The following is a 24,120-nucleotide window of genomic DNA, read 5'->3' as shown; positions in this document are numbered from 1 at the left end:
TGCACGATGTTGGGGCGTGAGCGGAAGACGGCCTAACGGTGTGCGGGACCGTAGCCCAGCTTCATGGAGACGGTTGCGAATGGTCCTCGCCGATACCCCAGGAGCAACAGTGTCCCTAATTTGCTGGGAAGTGGCGGTGCGGTCCCCTACGGCACTGCGTAGGATGCTACGGTCTTGGCGTGCATCCGTGCGTCGCTGCGGTCCGGTCCCAGGTCGACGGGCACGTGCACATTCCGCCGACCACTAGCGACAACATCGATGTACTGTGGAGACCTCACGCCCCACGTGTTGAGCAATTCGGCGGTACGTCCACCCGGCCTCCCGCATGCCCACTATACGCCCTCGCTCAAAGTCCGTCAACTGCACATACGGTTCACGTCCACGCTGTCGCGGCATGCTACTAGTGTTAAAGACTGCGATGAAGCTCCGTATGCCACGGCAAACTGGCTGACACTGACGGCGGCGGTGCACAAATGCTGCGCAGCTAGCGCAATTCGACGGCCAACACCGCGGTTCCTGGTGTGTCCGCTGTGCCGTGCGTGTGATCATTGCTTGTACAGCCCTCTCGCAGTGTCCGGAGCAAGTATGGTGGGTCTGACACACCGGTGTCAATGTGTTCTTTTTTCCATTTCCAGGAGTGTATATGTAGTGCAATAAGTGCAAACGAGTGGTGACAAGATGGACGCAAGACTACAGTGTGGTAAGAAGAGTGGGGCAGGTTCTACAAAGAGGTCTACACCACGAGAAGATCGTAGGATTGTTTGACTGGCTACGGCGAGACCAGCTGAAACCCGCGCAGATTACTGGAAGCTTGTTTGACATTACGAGTTGCCGAGCGTTGCGTACTTCTTACATCATTCCACAGACAACAGAGATTTGCATGGCGTGGAGCGAGAGTAAACGGGGACGTGGTGCTCACCGATGAGTCGCACTTCTGTTTGTGGCGGTCAGATTTAGGCCAGTGTAGACGACTTGATTAAGAGCACAGGACGCAGCTGATCTCGACACACCCTTCACACATCTGTAATTATGGTGTGGGGAAGGGTTGGATCTGGCAGGAAGAGTGATCTCTTAATTCTTGAAGGAAGCCTGAATGGTCGCCAGTATGTCGTATAAGTGTGCAGACTCTCCTTGTAGCCTGCTTGCCCCTATCTCCGCCGCAACCATTAAAGCAGCTAAACCTGCCCCAAGGGAGACACATGAGTACATGTTTACTGAAGTACAGCGGTTAAAGCAGGCCATCTTGGGTTTCCGCGAGCCTGGTAACGTTCACGGGACCCGTTGAGCCTGCTGCACCTGGTAACTGGCTGCCGTATCAATCCAACATGACTATCCAGGTATATGTCTGCGTAGGTAGTTTCACTGCAGCTCAGTTATGATAACGGCGGGAACAGAAAAATGAAAAAAAAAACTTAGAGGAGATTGGGGAGGAACTGGAGGAATCAAGAATTGCGGAATATATATCAGTCACGAAACAGAACCCAAGTCCAGCAGGGGAAAAGTTGTCGAGTGTTTATGAGACAACTTGAGATATATAGGTAGGTGTCTCGCAGTGCAAATTTTGTAAAAAGTTACTACGTACTCATTTGGAAATACCGAGGATGTTACGACATGTTGATCAGTAGTTTCCTCGCTCCATAAATATTTTAAAAGAGTACAAAGACTTAGTTGCTGACAAGTGTGTGGAATTGTGTTCTAAGGACTTGAGGCCATACAGCAGTATATAAGCTTTCTAAATTTAGGACAAACATTGAATGAAATGGGAAATAAAAATCGCTCAGAGGATATTAAATATAACAGTCTGGTAGTATACAACATAGTGTGAAGAAAGTGTTTGGAAAAAGCTTCTTTTTTCAAACATGTACTTTTTAGATTAACATAATATGAAAAACGAACTACTTGTTTTCTAAAATGCGTTTGGGACATTTAGGATGAACTATTCTGGCCACTTATAATGAATTCAGCGAACCCACAACACACATCCTGGAAAAAGTAATTAAAATTCATATAACTAGGATCCTATTTGGCTCGAACACACTCAGGTTACAGAAACTAGAGTTCCAAAACCTTACGTTAGTTAATATCACGATGTAATAGATATCTTCAGGTACTTAGGTGCAAAGGATCTAGACCTTCAGAGATAGTTCTGCTTACTACAGGAAACATATATTAGAGGTAACCTGATGAGGTTCGAATTAAGAGTAGCTAGTACTAATCGAATGTCCTCAGCTCGTGGTCGTGCGGTAGCGTTCTCGCTTCCCATGCCCGGGTTCCCGGGTTCGATTCCCGGCGGGGTCAGGGATTTTCTCTGCCTCTTGATGACTGGGTGTTGTGTGATGTCCTTAGGTTAGTTAGGTTTAAGTAGTTCTAAGTTATAGGGGACTGATAACCATAGAGGTTAAGTCCCATAGTGCTCAGAGCCATTTGAACCATTTCTAATCGAATGAGGATGAAGTTGCGAAACAAATAAATAAGTCTGAAATACGTCGAAAAATGAGAAAAGGAAAAATTAAATCCATAATTTTCTAGACTACAATGAGTCAATATGACTCAAACGCCATATGCCAGAAGGGCAATGCGGGATTCCGCACAGCATTTCCCATCACAAACACGTTGAGGAATGTGCGGATCCTTGACTGGCCTTCCCAGCCCCTTGTTTTGTCTCCGACTGAGCGTGTCTGAAATGCGATGTTCATACCAGCCGCCAGCCAGCAATCTTCACGAACTGACACATCACGTGCATCAGCCACACCAATACGTGTTTCGGTGGCTGGACTCTTCCGTGCTGCAACGAATATAAAATTGTGTTTGTGTCCATGGGACCACTTCATTCTGTTGTTGATCAACATCAGCTCCGAATGGAATGGAATGAATGTTTAGTCATTTAATTGCCGTTATGTGATGAGCGTCTCCATATGGATTGATAAATATTGGCTTTTTCCTTTCCTTGGTGTTTATAGGAATTTAGGCCTAAATTCTAGCTTTTAAATGTACAGGGTGAACCAAGCTTCGTGCACTCGGAATCCACAGCGTGCTTCCTTGCATAACAAGAGTACGATAATGTCGTCCCGTGCATGTTTTCGGTAGAAAACAGACGTCAAAGAAAGGAAATTTGGCAACATTGTAATCTTGTGTACAAGTATGTTCATCACATACTCTGTAGCTCTGTTGTTTGTTTAACGCAGTGGATACACTCGAGTTTGATAGTTAAGTTCTGGGTCTAGATGTAAATTTATTCTGATTTTAGACTGCATCATAAGGTAAGACTTTGTACAACAGTTACAGCTGGTCTTACACGAAGCATGAGAAATTGTTTGAACAGAATTATTCCATTTTCAAAGACGGTTAATCGTTTCTCTTTCTTGCTCTACACCCCTACATGCTGTCCGATCCATTGTAGCATTGCTTCAGTTTTCTTCAGTTGTACCTCACCGCCCTCCCCTCCCCAGCAAAAAAAATTGACCTCTATTAGTGAATGTCGTATGTATTTTTAACATTTCCACGTTGATAAGTTTTATAGTTATTTCTGACCTGTGACATATAGTACATTTTTAACTGATTATCGATATTTCTCACATGTTTCATCAACACGTTTAAGAAACAGTGTGCTATATAATTATGGACTGAATTATATATATACCTTGACTTGGAATCGAGCTCGAGTATTCTAACGCTAAACCTTACCCCCAACACTATCTCGGCAGCACACGTACAGATACTGTATGAAGATAATTGCTGTACATGTGCTTACAATGTTGAAAAATTGGCTTTCTTTGACATAAGTTTTGTACCAAAAATAGGAACAGGTTGAAATGTTATTACAGATACTTTTGTACTGTTAATTTGCAAGTAGTCGCACTGTGGCATCCGTGTGCTCCAATTTTATATCACCCTTTTGATCAAACTTCGTACTGTTGATATATAGAGAGTGGACAAAAATATGGAAACACCATGCCCAATACGATATAGAAAAACCATTGACATTGAAAGCAGCTTGCAGTCGTCCCGGAATGGATATATGCAAATGGTTCAAATGGCTCTGAGCACTATGGGACTTAACATCGGAAGTCACCAGTCCCCTAGAACGTAGAACTACTTAAACCTAACTAACTTAAGGACATCACACACATCCATGCCCGAGGCAGGATTCGAACCTGCGACCGTAGCGATCGCACGGTTCCGGACTGAAGCGCCTAGAACCGCTCGGCCACCGTGGCCGGCGATAAATGCAGATCCAGTATGTTTTTCAAAAATGGTTCAAATGGCTCTGAGCACTATGGGACTTAACATCTGTGGTCATCAGTCCCCTGGAACTTAGAACTACTTAAACCTAACTAACCTAAGGAGATCACACACATCCATGCCCGAGGCAGGATTCGAAACTGCGACCGTAGCAGTCGCGCGGTTCCGGACTGAGCGCCTAGAACCGCGAGACCACCGCGGCCGGCTATGTTTTTCAATAGAATCTTATATTAAATGATGATTAACTGAAACCCCCAGCTGCCGACAGGTGTTGCTGATATACCTCGATGTAGACAGTTAAAAATGTGTGCCCCGACGGGGACTCGAACCCGGGGTCTCCTGCTTACATGGCAGACGCTCTATCCATCTTTTTTTAATTTTTTTTTCTAATTAAAATAACAAAATGCGTACGTAACACAAATGAGCATTTTTTTTTATAGCCAGCTATCCTAGCCACATTTTTAACAAACATGAAAAAAAAGGGAAAAGGATTTTGGAAGGTTTGTTTTTCTGCTTTTTTTATTTTTTTTATACAAATGGATAAAAGGAAGGCCGTTCCTCTTCGGCTACATGAACAGAATAATAGGAAGTCGTCCCGTTACGACAAAGGATGCTCCATACTATAGCCCGCTGCGAATTTTTCGGTGACTGTCGTCTCGTTGCTGTGTTGTTTCCGTTGTTTGTTCAATCTCATAAGAAAAAGGAACTGGGAAGAGGTGCTATGGTTATCTTCTCATGTCATCGATAATCCGGCTGCGAGGCTGATTATGGAATGCGCTCCAAAGAAAATTAGAAAAATATTGCCTATATTTAGGGTTCTTGACGAACGCACAATGTCGTTCGTTGAGGTAATACCAAATATCGGGTACTGTCTTTTCGCCATTACCGAATAGGTAGTGAACAGCGTGGTCGCTGATCCACGTCACAGAGTTCGTTTTAGCTCTTGGGAAATAAATCTTATCGGGGAAAAGAAGTGATCGGGTAGTTATCCTGTCGGGAGTCGTGCGTGTGAGAAATGCGAATATCTGACGCACCAAATACCAAACGTCCTTTGCCGACCCGCATTCGATACGATGTTCATCCGTGTCAATCACTTGGCATGTGGCACACAAGGGTGAAGCAGCGAGGTGGATGTGATGTAGGCTGTTACCCATTAACAGTTACGTACATGCAGATTGCACGTCAGTATCAAGGGTGGTGGCATTCACTGCCTGCCACACAGCTCGCCACTCTGTAGTGGGGTGTTTGCTTTCAATCACATTCGGCGTCCTGTTCATTTGCATATCAGCATATATCGCCCTCGTCATCATCAAGCGTGTGGGTACTAGTGCGGTACGGATGTAGCTTAATTCAAGGAAGAATTGGCTAATGTAGAAGAAAGGTGCTGGGATGTCCGATATCATCGCAGGGGGTGCAAGTGAGATTGGTCGTAAGGCTTCCAGTAAGAGACTTGTGAGGCACGTCGGACTTCGTCGCCACAGTTGCAGGTGACAGCTGACGAACAGGGCCTTCGCTCTGTTCTGAACATGACAAAGACCTAAACCCCCTCTGCTCCTCGGGAGGGTTAGGGACTCGTAACGAATCTTAAATAACATGCCCGTATTAACAAAGGATCCCAAAACCGCCAACATGCGGTGAGCCAGAGTAGGTGGTATCGGGAGTATCTGTGCAAAATGGGGGATACGTGACGCCAAATAGACGTTAGCATATCGTGTCCGTTGCAGGAGGTCTAGATGTCTCAGACGGTGGTCACTTATTCCTGCTCTCATCTGATTCAATAAACGCCTGTAGTTAAGGGCTGTTGAACGCTTCGTGTCAGATTTGAAATCAATACCAAGACAGCGGATTGTGTCACTGATTCGTAGCGGTGCGACGCTCTCGTCGGGTAGGCCTCTGCCAATAGAGAGGGCGTGTGATTTGTGGAGATTGAGATGGCTCCCCGATGCCGCGCCGTAGGTCGCCACCCACGCCAGTGCTGCACGAACATCGTCATTATTGCGAAGAAGGAGTACCAGATCATCCGCATAGGCAGTGCTACAAAAAGTGTGTCCACCAAGGGACATCCCAGTCAGGCGTTGTCGGAGGCCGCAGAGGAGTGGTTCCAAGACGAGGGCGTACAATATCGCCGAAAGAGGGCAGCCTTGTCTCACCGATCGCTGGATCTGTATCGGCGGCGTGAGACGGCCATTATATAACACCTTGGACGTCGCGCCGCGTAGGGGACGCATCAGTACATTAACTATGACGTCCGGATACCCCACGTGTCGCAGTACCTCCATCAGAAATGTGTGTCGACTCTGTCAAAGGCCTGGCTAAAGTCGAGTGAGGCCAAAACTCCTCGCAGTTGGCGAGCTTTGGCTAGCGCGATCATATCTCTATATCGGCACAATGCAGTGCGAATATTATGGTCACCACCTAACGATGCCTGGTCCTGCGACACAACACATCGTACTGATCGCTTTAGGCGTGCCGCCAGAAGTCGGGTGAAAATCTTCAAGTCACTGTTGTGTAAGGCGAAGGGCCGATAGTCACTGATTCTGGATCCGCCTCGTGGTTTGTGTATGGGCACAATCAGTCCTTCTAGGAGCGCCTCATGGATCTGCGCCGTGGGAGACGTAAGATCGCGGCAAATATCAGTCCATGCTGGTGCCAGCAATTGTTGGTATGTCCGGTAAAATTCCAGAGGAAGGCCATCAGGTCCCGGGGACTTATGAGCAGCCCCAGCCTGTATTGCTTCAATGATTTCCTCTTCCGTTACATCTGCAGTCAAATCCGCTGCCGCTGTCGGAGAGATCGTGCCATAAGTGAGTTGAGAGACTTCGGCGATCACCTCTAGGGGATGTCGATGTTCCGAGTACAGCTTAGTGTAGAGAGCATGAAGGGCGTTTCCCATGTCGCGCTGGGTATCAAGGCGTCGTCCGTCTTCCGTCGTGATAGCTTGGATCAGTGTCTTACGTCGGCGCCGTCGTTATGCAGTGAGGTGGTACATGGACGGTTCCTCCTGGGCCATTCTGTCTTGAGTGCGCGCTCTGACTATCGCACCCTCAAGGTGGCAACGTGTTAATCTGATGATCTGTGCCTTGGCACGGTTCACCGTCAGCTGCCGTGCAGGTGAGTACGGCAGTGTTGTACATTCCCTTAAGATGCTGTAGTAAAAGTCCATGGTATGTCTCTTCCATAGTGCAACAAAAATGGTTGAAATGGCTCTGAGCACTATGCGACTTAACTTCTGAGGTCATCATTCGCCTAGAACTTAGAACTAATTAAACCTAACTAACCTAAGGACATCACACACATCCATGCCCGAGGCAGGACTCGAACCTGCGACCGTAGCGGTCACGAGGTTCCAGACTGAAGCGCCTTTAACCGCACGGCCACACCGGCCGGCCTTGCTGCAACATCTCGGGCGTAGCCTATCAAGGACTTCCGGAGGGCTGGTTTAGCGCAGAGTAACCACCACGACAGTGTAGACCGGTAGGTGCCACGCCGGCGGCTACAAGAGTCCCACGTGTTCTCTATAAGGCGGCGGCATTCCTGAGAAGCTAGGTGGGCGCCGTTCAACTACCGAGGACCACGGCTGTGCCAGACCTTCTGGCGGTCGAGGGTAATGGCGCAGATGTAGGCCTCGTGGTCAGAAAAAGCTGTGGGCCAAACTTCGGCAGCTCTTGTTCCCACAGCTATGGAGCGCGAGATGTAAATCCGGTCGATGCGGCTGGAGGAATGGCTGGTGTAGTGAGTAAATCCGGGCCGATCGCCACAAAGGTGTTCCCACGAGTCCACCAATTGAAGATTATTTATAATTGTCGTAAGTTCTGCGCAGAGAGAATGATGTGGTAACTGATCCTTAGGTGCTTGGCTACAGTTGAAGTCCCCTCCGATTATTATCAAGGCGTCCTGACGGCCCATAAAGAGGGGCGTGATTGTATGAGCGAAAAAGGTGGATGGCAGACGCATGTGAGACCCAAGTCTTGTAGCCATAGGGTTCCTTGAAGTCTGCGACATACAGATCTTGAAGCAGCGCAATGTCGATGTCTGCTGCGTTGAGTAGATCCTGTAGCATCGCTAGTTTATGTCGGGCACGTATGTTGTTGAGTAGATCCTGTAGCATCGCTAGTTTATGTCGGGCACGTATGTTGTTGATATTAATCGTCGCTAGACGGTATGTTTGGTCAGCCAGGTCGGCAACTGGGTTGTGTAGGAGGCCCGGTGTGGGCGGCAGGGGCGGCCCCACAGAGGCTGACGATACAGCCGTAGTCACTGTTGTTGGTTGGTGCTGGGTACAGCCGAGGGAGCATCTCTGCCTTCGGCATCCTCCTGGTGCTGTGGCTCATCCTCGACATCATCCGCCCAAGAATCAGATGCAGCAATTGGTAACTGTTGATTAGTGCTGTCAGTAGAGCGCTTGCGCGCATGTTCAGTAGCAGAAGTGATGTTGTCAGACCGAGGTTCAGAAATTGTATCCGCCGTAGCATCGTGATGGGAAGGGTGAGTTGTGGTGGTAGAGTCCTGGGTGTCGTCCGACGCCGGATGTTCGTCCGGGTCACAAATCCGAAGCAGGCAATCATCGGATGGCGTATGGCGCCGTTTCTTGCGTTTTCGAGGGGACCGTTGTTTCCGCACATGTTGTTCTGTCTCAGAGTGCGGGCGACAATCATCTGATGCGGTCTCCATTGGTAGGAAGGCAAAGGTCGGGACAATTTCCGTTTCTACTTCCATCTTCTCTTTAGGCTAGTCTTGGTGGCACAATTGATCACCGTCTTGAGGCAAGTCTGCCGATGAAGTCGTAGAGAGGGATATGCTGTCGGCCACACTGTCATCGACCACTGACTACAATTTGGTGTTACGATCCTGGGCAGGAGCTGTTGCGGTTGCAGCCGCTGCATACGTGATGGTGAGTGAAGTAAGTGTCGCCGGGGATGGAACTTCACCAACCGGTGTCTGAGTCAGTCGGCGTTGAATGCAGGCCGATCGGACGTGTCCTTCCTGGCCACAGCCGGCGCAAATACACGGTTGTCCGTCGTACATGACAATGGCTCAGCAGCCGCCAATTGCTAAATAGGATGGCACATGTTTCGTCAGTTCAATCTTAATTTGTCGCACTCCATTTAAGACGGGGTACGTCTCAAACGTTTGCCATTTTTCACCCAAGTGGCTTAGCACGTTGCCGTACGGTTTGAAAGCTGTCATCACAACATCTGGCGGGACTTCGAATGGCAGCTCGAAGACCCTCAGAGTGCGAAGGCCTAATCCAGCGTGGTCGATCGTGACAGTTCCTATGTGACCATCAGAACGCTTAAATTTAAGTCCATGAGCGTGTCGGCACACAACATCAGGGCACGCCTTTTCATTGATCAGTTTTGTGTAGACGACACTTTTGTGTTATAGAAAAGTGGATCCCAATGATGTCTTGAGGTGCAATATGAAGTTCTTCCCGGATGAAACGTTCAATGTCAAGTGCTCGAGGTCTTGCGTAGTCCGCTTGAAATGTGATCTTAATTGTGGACTTGAGATACGAGTGCGCCATGGCACTACCGAGACACGGACGCGTGACAGTCGCCGCAGCGGAAGGTAAACAGTAAACACTCGCGCGCGCGGTGCGCTAACAGGGGGGACAGGCACGACGACCTTGCCCCACCGCTGCTAACAGCGGACTTTTTTTAAGAAATCTCATTTTGTTCGTTTTCGTTTGTTGTATCTATTCTGGGCGGACGTCGAAAGACACCCGTTTCAGTTCGTTGTTGATCCATTAACTCAGTTTTTTTATTACAGGGGACAACTATCCCTCTGACCGAACTCGCTGAGCTACCGTGCCGGCTATAAATGCAGATCCAGTATGTTTTTCAAGAGAATCTTATATTAAATGATGATTAACTGAAACCCTCAGCTGCCGGCAGGTGTTGTTGATGTACCTCGATGTGGACAGTTAAAAATGTGTGCCCCGACGGGGACTCGAACCCGGGACCTCCAGCTTACGTGGCAGACGCTCTATCCATCTTTTTTTTTTTTTTTTTTTTTTTTTTTTTAAATCTCATTTTGTTCGGTTTCGTTCGTTGCATCTGCTCAGGGCGGACGTCGTAAGACATCCATTTAAGTTCGTTGTTGATCGATTAACTAAGTTTTTTTATTAAAGAGGGCAGCTAACCCTCTGACCGAACACGCTGAGCTACCGTGCCGGCTGATCCATCCGAGCCACCGAGGACACAGATGAATAGCGCGACTGCAGGGACTTATCCCTTGCACGCTTCCCGTGAGACTCACATTCCCAACTGCCCACAATTCTACATATGTAATGTACGAAATAATTTTCTTTACATGTGAAGTTTCATCATTTTTTTCACTTACTAATGGCAGCATTTGTTGCTATAGGTACACTTTTCTTCATAAGTAAGAGAGATTCTTCGATGAATTTTGCACAGAATACAAACCATACTTAAAGGTGTATGAAACTCTAGAATCTCCACATCTATTAAAAACTGTGGTAAAAATTGAGGTAATTAACTACAAAATTGTGTTTTTTCTAAACATGAAGTTTAAAATATAATGGCTCACTCGTTTTTTCATAAATTGAATAAATTCTAGAGTTTCATACACCTGTAAGTATGGTGTGTATGTTGTGCAAAATTGATCGAAGAATCTCTCTAATTTACGAAGAAAAGTGTACCCATAGCAACAAAGGCAGCAATAAGTAAGTGAAAAAATAATGAAATTTCACACGTAAAAAAATTATTTTGTTATGTTTTCGAACTTCCACTGAAATGAGTGTGAATCCTAAATCCTTCCTGGTGATGCTGACAAAGTCTTATGAATTTATTTGTGCAAGTATAGACACTGGAAACTAAAATGTTCTGTGATGCCTCTCCCGCTCCAAGTCGGCCCGTTTGACGTCCTACCCCCCTTAAGAAACGAGACACTTAAAGTAGTAGATTAGTACTGCTACTCGGGCAGCAAAGTAACTCTGATGTCCGAAGTAGGGAGGATATGAAATGTAGACGTAGTAGCAAGAAAAATATTTCTGAATAAGAGAAGTTTGTTAACCTCGAATATAGATTTAAGTGTTAGGAAGTCTTTTCTGAAGATATTTGTCTGGAGTGTAGCCACATATGTGGAAGAGGAACATGGACGATAAACAGTTTAGACAAAAGAGGATAGAAGGTTTCGAAACTTCGTACTACAGAAGATCGGTCGATCACGTAACTAATGAGGAGGTACTGAATAGAATTGGGGAGAAGAGGTATTTGTGGCATAACTTCACTCGAAGAAGGGATCAGTTGGTCGGACACGTTCTGAGGCATCAAGGTATGACCAGTTTAGTTGTGGTTGGTGGGGTTGTTTTTGGGGAAGGGGACCAGACAGCGAGGTCATCGGTCTCATCGGATTAGGGGAGGACGGGGAAGGAAGTCAGCCGTGCCCTTTCAATGGGACCATCCCGGCATTTGCCTGCAGCGATTTAGGTAAATCACGGAAAACCTAAATCAGGATGGCCGGACGCAGGATTGAACCGTCGTTCTCTCGAATGACCAATTTAGTACTGGAGAGAAGCGTGGGGAGTAAAAATCATAGAAGGAGACCAAGAGGTGAGTACAGTAAGTAAATTCAGAAGGATGTAGGTTGCAGTAGTTATTTAGAGATGAAGAATCTCGCACAGGATAGAGTAGCATGGAGAGCTTCATCAAACCGGTCTTCGGATTGAAGACCACAACAACGCAAGTGCTCCACTAAGCCGGAGGCGGAATAACGCCAGTCAATGAAGCCCAAAAAGGTCGAATGTGGGAAATACTTCGTGCCGTTGCAAATTTTTTTACAGTGACAGGAGGGACTGCCGTGAAGGGCATACCAGAAATCCTGACTGAGTGTGGCAGTGGGGGGTGTCTTTGAAGGTCACTTTTGTACGTTTTTCATGAATAACTCGAAATCTACGGCCTCTAGAGAAAACGAATCCCAGTACAGAACGTAACTACATTAAAATCCCTACAGTAAGGTGCTATTATTTTTTACTGTAGGACTAATAACTTGCGCGTAGCAAGCGAGAGAATATTAAAATCTCGCTGCGGTTTTTGGCGGCCAGAATAGAATTGCGGGTTGCATAAAATGACATCGGTAGGGGCAGCTGAATCACCACGTATATCATGTGCGTGGAAAGATGTTCAGCCCTGCAATAGGCAGTACGCTGTCTGCTGGACTTTGCGAATGTACACGAGCACGAGCGCAGACAATGATCACCGAGTGTTGTGGGGTTCTCTGAGCTCTCCTCTAGTCGTGCTGGATGCCTTAGCTTAGCAGATACGGGGAACTTCCACGCGCGCGTGTTTACTGCCGACGTGAATGTGTACAGCAGAGATAAATTTCCCCACGTCACCACGCTGTGCAGCGCAACCAGATATTGAGCCCCTTGGTCCCAGGCTACACTGTCCGACCTAGTTCGCCGTCTGTTCAGACTTCTGTACTGCAGTATCGCGCAAGTTCACATCTGTCTGCTGAATGCCCACGTTCGCGAAGCTGCGTCACAAGTAACAACTTCAACAACCTATTACAGTGCAAGCGCCGGCCGGTGTGACCGAGCGCTTCTAGGCGCTACAGTCTGGAACCGCGCGACAGCTACGGTCGCAGGTTCGAATCCTGCCTCGGGCATGGATGTGTGTGATGTCCTTAGGGTAGTAAAGTTTAAGTAGTTCTAAGGTCTAGGGGACTGATGATCTCAGACTTTAAGTCCCATAGGGCTCAGAGCCATTTCAACCACTTTTTACAGTGCAAGCCCTTCCCTACCACAATGCCCTCTACTAATGGTTCAGAGGATTAATCTTCCGCCTCCAGATACACATCAAACAGAGCAACATAATAACTGAAAATACGGTAATTAAAATCAAAAGTAATACCATAACAATAAAAAATTATTTTTATGGCTGACAGTTACTGCTACGTGGGAAAGAAAATTTACTTCAGCGTGGCAGCTCTTAATAACCATTAAATGTGTCTAATCAGCCTTCATTCTCTGTAGGCATGGTAGCTGTCATTCAGTTCATAATACTGGATAAAAATTGCAGAAGAATGGAAAAAATTGAGATTCTGTTAAATGAAAACCAGCGGGCCTTAGAAAAGGCTACAGGAACCAGAGATGTAATCTGGCATTGTACTTGATAATAGAAGCAAGGCTTAGGAAAAATCAAGACCCTTAATATGATTTGTCGATCCAGAAAGCGCTTTCGACGACGTAAAGTGGTGTATTATACACTACTGGAAATTGAAATAAGAACACCGTGAATTCATTGTCCCAGGAAGGGGAAACTTTATTGACACATTCCTGGGGTCAGATACATCACATGATCACACTGACAGAACCACAGGCACATAGACACAGGCAACAGATCATGCACAATGTCGGCACTAGTACAGTGTATATCCACCTTTCGCAGCAATGCAGGCTGCTATTCTCCCATGGAGACGATCGTAGAGATGCTGGATGTAGTCCTGTGGAACGGCTTGCCATGCCATTTCCACCTGGCGCCTCAGTTGGACCAGCGTTCGTGCTGGACGTGCAGACCGCATGAGACGACGCTTCATCCAGTCCCAAACATGCTCAATGGGGGACAGATCCGGAGATCTTGCTGGCCAGGGTAGTTGACTTACACCTTCTAGAGCACGTTGGGTGGCACGGGATACATGCGGACGTGCATTGTCCTGTTGGAACAGCAAGTTCCCTTGCCGGTCTAGGAATGGTAGAACGATGGGTTCGATGACGGTTTGGATGTACCGTGCACTATTCAGTGTCCCCTCGACGATCACCAGTGGTGTACGGCCAGTGTAGGAGATCGCTCCCCACACCATGATGCCGGGTGTTGGCCCTGTGTGCCTCGGTCGTATGCAGTCCTGATTGTGGCGCTCACCTGCACGGCGCCAAACACGCATACGACCATCATTGGCACCAAGGCAGAAGCGACTCTCATCGCTGAAGACGACACGTCTCCATTCGTCCCTCCATTCACGCCTGTCGCGACACCATTGGAGGCGGGCTGCACGATGTTGGGGCGTGAGCGGAAGACGGCCTAACGGTGTGCGGGACCGTAGCCCAGCTTCATGGAGACGGTTGCGAATGGTCCTCGCCGATACCCCAGGAGCAACAGTGTCCCTAATTTGCTGGGAAGTGGCGGTGCGGTCCCCTACGGCACTGCGTAGGATCCTACGGTCTTGGCGTGCATCCGTGCGTCGCTGCGGTCCGGTCCCAGGTCGACGGGCACGTGCACCTTCCGCCGACCACTGGCGACAACATCGATGTACTGTGGAGACCTCACGCCCCACGTGTTGAGCAATTCGGCGGTACGTCCACCCGGCCTCCCGCATGCCCACTATACGCCCTCGCTCAAAGTCCGTCAACTGCACATACGGTTCACGTCCACGCTGTCGCGGCATGCTACCAGTGTTAAAGACTGCGATGGAGCTCCGTATGCCACGGCAAACTGGCTGATACTGACGGCGGCGGTGCACAAATGCTGCGCAGCTAGCGCCATTCGACGGCCAACACCGCGGTTCCTGGTGTGTCCGCTGTGCCGTGCGTGTGATCATTGCTTGTACAGCCCTCTCGCAGTGTCCGGAGCAAGTATGGTGGGTCTGACACACCGGTGTCAATGTGTTCTTTTTTCCATTTCCAGGAGTGTATTTGAAATACTCTGAAAAATAGATATACCTCGTGGAGAAAGGCGGATAGTAAAATCTGTTCAGATATCAAAAGAAGAACAATAAAAACAAGAGAGTTCGTATCGAAAGGGCCTAAGGAAAGGATGCAGATTTTAGCTTCTACTGTCCAGCCTACATATAGGCTAAAAAATTACTTAAACAGATAGACTCTGGAAGATGGCACGTGACACACGAAAAAATGTTTTTCTCTAATGTCATATATTCCTGAGAAGATTTTTTAAACCGGGTTAGGGGTGTTTTGTTTACATGAAAATTAATTAAACCAACGAACGAACTCTGGGAGGTTGCGTGATCATAGGAAACACTTTTTCTAATGTGTTTTCCTGTGAAGCACCATTTTACGGGGTTATCAGATCTTACAGTATACAAAAAGTAATAAACAATTTTTAATTCTTTGTTTCCACGAGACAACGACATTAACACAACAAAATTATATTATTACGTATAGGCTCAAAATGCCTCCTTTGAGCTGTAAACAAAAGTTGCACCTGTGGGTCACGTTCTGTCTAACAATGTCAAAGTCAGCAGCAGTGTCGTTCATTTCTCCTGCTGCTGATACTATCTGGGCAGCCAGATCCTCATTAAAATTGCTGTTTCAAAAGCAACTGTGGAATACTCTGTATTTGAGATACATAATTTCACTTCATTCTCATGTAAACATTATGCAACAGTGCTCGAATTTAGTATGCACACTACTGACGATTAAATTTGCTGCACCAAGAAGAAATGCAGATGATAAACGGGTATTCCTCGGACAAAAATATTACACTAGAACTGAAATGTGATTACGTTTTCACACAATTTGGGTGCATAGATCCTAAGAAATCAGTACCTAGAACAACCACCGCTGGCCGTAATAACGGCCTTGTTACGCCTGGGCATTGAGTCAAACACAGCTTGGATGGCGTGTACAGGCACAGTTGCCCATGCAGCTTCAACACGGTACCACAGTTCATCAAGAGTAGTGACTGGCGTAATGTGACGAGCCAGTTGCTCTGCCACCATTGACCAGACATTTTCAATTGGTGACAGATCTGGAGAATGTGCTGGCCAAGGCAGCAGTCGAACATTTTCTGTATCCAGAAAGGCCGTACAGGACTTGGAACATGAGGTCGTGTGTTATCCTGCTGAAATGTAGGGTTTCGCAGGGATCGAACGAAGGGCACAGCCACGGGTCGTAACACATCTGAAATGTAACGTCCACTGTTGAAAGTGCCGTCAATGCGAACAAAAGGTGATCGAGACGTGTAACCAGTGGCACCCCATACCGTCACGACAGGTGATACGCCAGTATGGCGATGACGAACACACGATTCCAATGTGCGTTCACCGCGATGTCGCCAAACACAGATGCAACCATCATGATGCTGTAAACAGAACCTGGATTCATCCAAAGAAATGACGTATTGCCAATCGTTCACCCAGGTTCGTCGTTGAGTGCACCATCGCAGGCACTCCTGTCTGTGATGCAGCGTCAAGGGTAACCGCAGCCATGGTCTCCGAGCTGATAGTCCATGCTGCTGCAAACGTCGTCGAACTGTTCCTGCAGTTGGTTGTTGTCTTGTAAACGTCCCCATCTGTTGATTCAGGAATCGAGACGTTGCTGCACGATCCGTTACAGCCATGCGGATAAGATGCCTGTCATCTCGACTGCTAGTGATACGAGGCCGTTGGGATCCAGCACGGCGTTCTGTATTACCCTCCCGAACCCACCGATTCCATATTCTGCTAACAGTCATTGGATCTCGACCAACGCGAGCAGTAATGTCGCGATACGATAAACCGCAATCGCGATAGGCTGCAATCCGACCTTTATCAGAGTCGGAAACGTGATGGTACGCATTTCTCCTCCTTACACGAGGCATTACAGTGAATGCTCTGAAAAGCTATTCATTTGCATATCACAGCATCTTCTTCCTGTCGGTTAAATTTCGCGTCTGTAGCACGTCATCTTCGTGGTGTAGCAATTTTAATGGCCAGTAGTGTATCAAAATCAGAGATAACACGGAAAGATATAGGTGTTCGTTTTTTTCCGTGTGGTGTTCGAGATTGGAATAACAGAGTATTATTGTGAAATGTGGTTCAGTCACCCCTCTGCAGGCACTTAAGTGTTATTTGCGGAGTGTTCATGTAGATGTAGATGTAATTTGGAAGTAAACCAAAGAAGAGGAAATGCAGGAATGACAATACAGCATCGAAACCGGAGACCACGTAGCAGACGGTGTGCAAAAATACTTCTACCTTAGAAGTAACGCATGAACAAGAAAGAAAGAGGATATTAGAAACAGTCTGCAGCCTTTTATTATCAAATATAGGACTTTAACTGAGAAATAAATTTCTGGAAATGTACCTCTGGAGAACAGAATGGTATGCAAGTGATTCAAGGACAGTGGGGTAAACAGAAGAGAATGGAAGCGTTTCAGGTGTGGTATAATAGGATGCCGAAAATTCAGTGTTCTGATATGATAAGGGAGGAGATTCTCTGCAGAATAAGGTGGACGCACATATGTTATGACTTCATCGAAAGTGTCACTGGAGGGAGCTGTAGACGGAAAAAGTGGTGTGGTAGCGTACAGAGATCGGATTTACAAACCAAATGTGACAACGCGAATCGATAACACAGACATTAGCGAGGGCTCGCTCCAATCCGCAAAGACGTAAGCGAGGTGCTCCTGAATAACACGCCTCCTCTCTCAGCACAGAAGCGCCCTCACACTGAGATCAATATAGTGTCGAACATGCAAGAGTTCTGCGACAGTTCGAGACCTCAGCTGTAGCAGTCAGAGTCGTCGAGTGGTACAGTGACCGTTGTAGTTTCTGATGAAGTGTACTTCGTAAATGTTGCATTTTGTACCTCAAGATTTTTTTTTCTTTATTGATTTTCAATTCCCCCCGAAGGGGGCGGGCTGGCAGCAGCTTAGTACGCTGCTCTACAGCCTACAGACTTTGTTTCTAAAAACGGAAGAAGAAAAGAAATAAGGAAAACAGGCGATAAAACGGTTACTTAAAGTGTAAAACGGCGGAAAAATGCGGCAAGTAAAACAGAAAGCAAAAGGGATTGGCAATGTTTATAAAAGACACAGGAATCAGACAAGTAACATAGTACACACACAATTAAAAAAACATGGCGGCAGTCTGGTTTCTGTTCGCAAGAGATAAAAAGTACACCCAGCGACAGTATGATGGCCGTTCGCAACACTTCCCAAAAAACACAACACAGAGCACTCACTGTAAAACACTCACTGTAAAACACTGCACGAAAATGGCGGCACAAAGATGACACTCCCGAGCAAAGGCAGATGGGGGGGGGGGGACCTAGAGTAGGGGGAAGATTAAGGAGGGAGGAAGGAAACAACGAAAAAGGGGGGGGATCAAGGAGGGAGAGGACTCATAAAGGGGGAGAGGGGCACGGCAGACGCGAGAGGGAATGAGAGGAGGCAGAGGAGGGAAATGCAAATGGATTCGGGGGAGAGAAGGGGGGCAGAGAGAGGGGAGGTGGGGAAAAAAGAGGATGGAAGGGGGGCAGAGAGAGCCCGGGAAAAGGACAGAGGAAAGGAGGAGGAGTGAGGATCAGAGTTGAGAGGAGGGATAAATGGAGGGAGAGAGGGCATCATCTGGGAGGGGGAGTTGATGGAAGCCACCTTGGGAAAGGAGATGTAGGGTGTAGAGATGGAGGGTAGGGGGGACACAACGGTGAAGATATGGCAGGGGTTGGGGATGGGAGAGGAGAGGGGCAACCAGCGGGTGAGGTGTACCTCAAGAGAAAATTTTGTTAATTAGTGCACCAGGTGATAAAACCTTCTACGAGAGCAATCAAAGAACGCATAGTTGTGGCCGAACGAAAGTAGTTTCGTCGGGTTACAACAAATAGTTGGGGGAGACATATATTATAATATATAGAACAAATAAGTGAGGAAGTCGCGCGTACGTGGGATTCTGAGGTAAAGAAGTCAGAGGAATAAAGACCAAAAAGAAGTTATATACAGCCAAATTTAGGGTAAAGTGTTATAGGAATTGTTTGACATTTAATATTGATCTTCGGTGAGGCTTATTCCGTTTTCATGTTCTAGGTTCTTACGTAATAGCGACATGGTGCTTCTGACACATGGAAGTGGTGTTTAAAATTAATTATTAACGTAATGCAGTAGATTACTGTGGATAATTTGTTGGATACAAATTGCTTTTGAACACTTTTCTGAAACTTGACTTGAGCAGTTACTTCGGCAGCCCACATGCAATGGGAGTGTTTTCGACCTTGTAGTTACGAACAGGGCAGACGTTGTCGATTGCGTCAGTGTAGAGATTGGGATTAGTAACCATGATGTCATCATAGCAACTGTGTTTATCAACATTAGTGAATCAGTCAATAAAGCTAGAAAATTTTTCCACTAGAAAGAGCAGATAAGCAGTTGTTAGCATTTCACTTAGACTATGAACTGCAATCATTTAGTTCCATTATGATGGACATGAAGGAGTTACGGGCAAAGTGCAAACAGACTCTAAATCGTGGTCTGGACAAGTAAATGCGTAGTAAGTGGATTAAGGACGGAAAAGATCCATCGTGGTTTAGCAACAAAATTCGGAAAATTTTGAGGAAGCAAAGGCTGTTGCACTCTTGATTCAAAAGAGGAACCGCAAATGTAGACAAGCAGAGATTAGTTGAGATTCGTGCCTCTGTGATAAGATCTATGCGCAAAGCATAGAACTACCACCATTGTACCTAAGCAAAAGATTTGGCCCCATCCAGTCACTGACCAGTCTGGTGTGGCAGGCGAAGATAACGAAATCAAAACCGAAGTTTTCAAATTCGCTTTGAAGAAATCGTTCACGCAGGAGAATCACACAAACATACAGTCGTTATCATTGCACAGAGTCCCATTTGGATGACATGGTAATAAGGATAGGAATCCAAATTTGGTTTTACAAAGAGTACTCTGCGACATTGGCATCTCACATAGCTCGCATTTATCGCGAAACTCTCCCCCACTGCAAAGTCTCAAGCGACTGGGATAAAGTGCAGCTGACTCCTGTATATAAGAAGGGTAAAAGAACGTACAGATCAATACCCTTAACACTACGATAATGATCAAAGCAGACGAAATGAATGATAATTCGTGCTGCGGCCGGGAGTCGAACCCGGGTCTTCTTGCTTGCTAGGCAGAAATGCTAACCACTACACTACCGCAGTATTTTACTTTATTTTATTTTATTTTCCGTATAGTTCGTTGCGTTTGGTCTGGGTGGACGTCACAAGACATCCGTTCAAGTTCGTCGTTGATACCTTGACTGAGTTCTTTTATTACAGAGAGCATACAGCACTCTGACCGAACACACTGAACTACCGTGCCGGCTGACAGTACGATGGTTAACACTGCTTCACGAACTACCTAAGCTGAGTGTCCTCCACTTCAATTCATTTTTCCCTTACATATTGTCAGTACTGCCAGGGCTCTCCGATATTGGCAAGCACTCCAGCATTGGACGTAATGGGATATCCTTGTATCATTGGTGATCTTATAGATCTTATAATTAAATGTTTCCCTGGGACATGTAAGCCTCTTTTTATTATCTACGATAATAATCGAAGCAGATGAAAGGAATTAAAATTTGTAAGGGAAAAATGAATTGAAGTTTGTGTTGGGGAGGGCAGTTCGTGCAGCAGTGTATCACGAAGCAAATACCGTCCGCACTGGCGGACTGTTACGTGATACCACGTACTTATACGTTTGTGACTATTACAGCGCCATCTATCACAAAGCGAAAAAAGTGGTCCATCTAAAACATTCGTATTTCTTTACGTACTACACGAATATGTAATAAAAAATTAGGGTTACTATTTAAAAAAACGCAGTTGATAGCCGTTTGACCTATGGCAGCGCCATCTAGCGGGCCAACCATAGCGCCATCTGGTTTCCCCCTTCAAGGTAGAGAAGTTTCGTTGTTTGTAGTTTTTTCGTTTGACGCTTATTTCGTGAGATATTTGGCCTGGTCATGAGCAATGGACCATCCTATATATATATATGGTGTGCGTACTGTACGACCTTCGGTACACACACCATCAGATTATTGTCTTGTCGCTCTAACGAAGTAGGCGAGTGTCAGCAATATGTCTCGTGGTCTTATCGTGGCGTGTTTATCTTCTGCCGTTAGGTCAGACGATAGAAATGCCACTTGCACGCTTAGAGTAGCAGACTGACGGTGACCAACTTTAAACAGAACTTGATTAATTTTCACACACATTTATTAAAATAATAAAAAATATAGACATTACGTAACTTGATTCTGGATGCTATTTACAACTGACAATCTGAAGTTATGTAAGTAGGCTGTTTAGGTTTTCTTACCGTAGCACTGTGTATGAAAATCACTGGCTGTGCTGTGTGCAGTCTGTGGCTAGTTTGCATTGTTGTCTGCCATTGTAGTGTTGGGCAGCTGGATGTTAACAGCGGCTGGCGTTGCGCAGTTGGAGGTGAGCCACCAGCAGTGGTGGATGTGGGGAGAGAAATGGCGGATTTTTGAGAGCGGATGATCTGGACGTGTGTTCATCATTGACAGTACATTTGTAAGACTGGATGTCATGAACTGATATATATATATATATATATATATATATATATATATATATATATATATATATATATATATATATACTGCTGGCCACCGTAAATGCAACACCAAGAAAGACAAAAGGTAGCACAACAAAATTTATTTTGTAGATAACATGTTGACCAAGTATCAAATGATTACGTTTACAGACGTCTGTGACATGTGGTTCCTGCCAGAATCAGTAGCCAGAGTAGCCGCCATTGTTGGAGATCACCGCTGCCACACGTCTCGACATTGAGTCAAAGAGACGTCGGATGTGTTCCTGGGGTACAGCAGCCCAAGTAGCTTCCACACGTTGCCAAAGATCATCTGGTGTGGCAGCTGGGGATGTAATCTGGGTCACTCGTTGAGCAACCATGCACCACATGTTTTCTATCGGCGAAAGATCCGGAGAGCGAGCCGGCCAGGGAAGCAATTCAATCTGGTTATTGACGAAGAACCTTTGGACAATGCGTGTGGTCGCGTGTGGTCGCGCATTATCCTGTTGAAATATGGCTGTGGCCGATCCCTGAAGGTAAGGAAGGACAACTGGCTCCAGCACCTCGGATATCTAGCGCCGGCTATTTAAAGTACCGGCAATGCGTACTAGAGGCGTGCGAGAGTAATATCCAATACCGCCCCATACCATAATACCCGGTGCAAGACCAGTGTGGGTGCATAGTGCAGCTGTCCAGCATCCTCTCTCCACGTTGTCTCCACACTCGAATCCAACCATCGTGGCGCTGCAGACAGAAGCGTGCCTCGTCAGTAAAGACAACGTCATTCCATTCTGCCGTCCACATCCGTCTGTCATCACACCATTGGCGACGGAGCCGTCTGTGGTTCTGCGTCAATGGTAGACGAAGCAATGGACGTCTTGCGGACAGACCACTCTGCTGTAAACGGCGTCGAATGGTACGCGCAGACACTGGATGATGCGTTACAGACGCAATGTGCTGTGCTATGGTTCGGATGTCACTGAGCGATCCGTCACTGCCATGCGCACAATTTGCCTATCAGCACGTGCAGTGGTGCACCGAGGTGAATGCGATCGACCACGTCGGTCCGTCGTACCCTCCTGCATCCAACGGTCACATATCCGCATTACAGTTGTTTGGTTTCGTCCAACACGACTAGCGATTTCTCTGTATGATAATCCACAATCTCGGTAAGCCACTATCCTTCCTCTGTCGAACTCGGATACTTGATCAAAAGATGTTCGCTGTTGTCTACGAGGCATAACTGATCGTCTTGTGAAACAACCACAAGGTAAACACACGTGCCGAACGTACACTCGTCGAAATCGCCAAGCCTTAAATGGCGCTATGAGGTGGCGCCACAGGGGCGCGTGATGTGCGTCTGCGCTGAAATTATAATCAGTTGCATATCTCATCGCTGCAAACTCATGGTGTAAATTTCACTTGATTCGGATGCTTCCTTCAGGGTGTTGCATTTACGGTGGCCAGCAGTGTATATATATAGTATGACTTTTTAACAATATTAAGGTAAATACATTGTTTGTTCTCTATCAAAATCTTTCTTTTGCTAACTGTGCCTATCAGTAGTTAGTGCCTTCAGTAGTTTGAATCTTTTATTTAGCTGGCAGTAGTGGCGCTCGCTGTATTGCAGTAGTTCGAGTAACGAAGATTTTTGTGAGGTAAGTGATTCATGAAAGGTATAGGTTAATGTTAGTCAGGGCCATTCTTTTGTAGGGATTTTTGAAAGTCAGATTGCGTTGCGCTAAAAATATTGTGTGTCAGTTTAAGCACAGTCATGTATAATTTTTGTAAGGGGACGTTTCAGTTTCTTTCGTCTTGGTATGTTAATCTTATTCTTACATATCTCTGATACTTGACAAAGTGTCTATTCATTTATCTTCATGACTATGTACAGGAATATGATAATCTTATTAGGCGCAGACTGAAACTTGACTACAGACTAATGCAGACTGACTAATCGGAGGTCTGTGCACTCGTTATAATATCTCGTGCGTTCATGTATCACTGCGCGAGTGTGATCCGCGAGGAGAAAAGTTTCTACATTAGCAGCAATCTCATTGGCTGCGTTACATATTAATACGCGGATCGGCGGAAGCAGAATTTGGTCCGTCTCTACGACAGCGCCATCTCGTAGTGCGGAGACGGACGAGCGCTGCGCCTGCGCTGTTGTGCTTAGCGGGGCGCGCTCTAGTGGGAAAGTTGTGTACGCGCTGACAACGCGGAACTATGTACACAACATCATATATCAAAAAAAGTTTTTGATTCCGAGAATTCAGGAACCTGTACTGAAAAGCGGAATAGAGATCAACATAAACATCATTTCCGTCCTTTTTATTGCTCGTGAAAACCACACATTGCTTGTTGTACCACCATACAGCGAGACCTTTAGACGTGGTGGTAAAGATTGGTGAACACGCCAGTACCTTTAATACCCAGCAGCACGTCCTCTTGCATTGATGCATGCCTGTATTCGTTGTGGCATACTACCCACTAGTTCATCAAGGCTCTGATGGTCCAGATTGTCCCACTGCTCAACGGCGATTCGGCGTAGATCCCTCAGGGTGGTTAGTGGGTCACATTGTCCATAAACAGCCCTTTTCAATCT

General features: G+C 46.5%; 1 non-coding gene across 1 annotated transcript; it reads right to left on the bottom strand.

Moving 5' to 3' along the window:
• Window positions 1-20,046: 20,046 nt before the first annotated feature.
• Window positions 20,047-20,119, bottom strand: Trnaa-agc (transfer RNA alanine (anticodon AGC)). The gene has a single exon. It is a non-coding gene; the product is annotated as a tRNA-Ala (tRNA).
• Window positions 20,120-24,120: the final 4,001 nt, after the last annotated feature.

The sequence above is a fragment of the Schistocerca cancellata genome, chromosome 8, assembly GCF_023864275.1.
Source record: "Schistocerca cancellata isolate TAMUIC-IGC-003103 chromosome 8, iqSchCanc2.1, whole genome shotgun sequence".
Lineage (NCBI taxonomy): Eukaryota > Metazoa > Arthropoda > Insecta > Orthoptera > Acrididae > Schistocerca > Schistocerca cancellata.
Note: the sequence above shows the minus strand (reverse complement) of the source record. Positions and strands in the feature narration are given on the sequence as shown.